Source organism: Schistocerca gregaria, unplaced genomic scaffold (assembly GCF_023897955.1).
Source record: "Schistocerca gregaria isolate iqSchGreg1 unplaced genomic scaffold, iqSchGreg1.2 ptg000689l, whole genome shotgun sequence".
Lineage (NCBI taxonomy): Eukaryota > Metazoa > Arthropoda > Insecta > Orthoptera > Acrididae > Schistocerca > Schistocerca gregaria.
This window is the reverse complement of record NW_026062069.1, coordinates 16,468-17,500: the sequence shown is the minus strand read 5'-3', so window position 1 is coordinate 17,500 and position 1,033 is coordinate 16,468.

Below are 1,033 nucleotides of genomic sequence, written 5' to 3'. Positions count from 1 at the left end.
TCCAGCGCAGGAGCCGCAACCCGGGTGCGTACGCCGCACCAAGTGCTCCACCCGCGACCGTACGTGCCCCGCCGAAATCGCAACTCCGGCGGATGAACGGCGGACTTTTCTCGCAGTCGTAAGTTGCAATCCACCCCTATATCTTGCGCCTCATGAAGAGTTATATCAAGTATGCCAAATTCCCGCTGTCCCTATACATGCAGTAAGTTCGTCGTGGGCGCTGGCCGGCAGGCCGCGAGACGTGACGCCCGGCGGCAAAGAGTGCTCCTCTGAGGATATAGATGTTCCGTTCCGCCGCACAATGGTGACGGTGACCGCTGCCTGCGGTGGCAACGCTGGGCACAGTCGATACTCGCCGTGTGGTGGAAGGTAAACATTATGCGGTACATCAGTACTTTCCTAATAGTTCGGTCGTCTCACGGCACTGCTTAGTAAATGATGCAAGGCCAAATATAGATGATTTATGCGAATGTCCCTATACGTGCTGTAAGACTGGGCACACAACGTGAATCGCACGTCAGCCAGACACTCGAACATGCACCACTCTCGGCCTGCAACGGAGACACACAATACGTAAACATCTGGAATGCGACAATGTCGAGTGCATCCTCTCTGCCACATTGCACCGTCGACACTATGATAACCAGAGCAGTAGGTCCACCTATAAAAGCACAATACCCCACTCCTCCGACAACTACCATTGCTCAGATAAATCAACACCACCAACACACATCCTACACAGAGGGGCACCAAATATCATCCCCCGCCCTCGTGTTATACCACATGAAAAATTGCAGAAGTGAGAGACACACATCCGCCAGCCTCTTGCTACAAGCATCGAACCGACGTGACGTATCTGACGGTGACTCAGGCATCCGTGTACTGCCACCACTATCCACCCCCCCCCCCCCTCTCTCTCTGCCCCCTTCCCACACAATACCAAATTTAACCAACTTTATCGCTTAACCTAACTGTGGCTGTACCAGTTTATCGCTTAACCTAACTGTGGCTGTACCAGTTTATCGCTTAACCT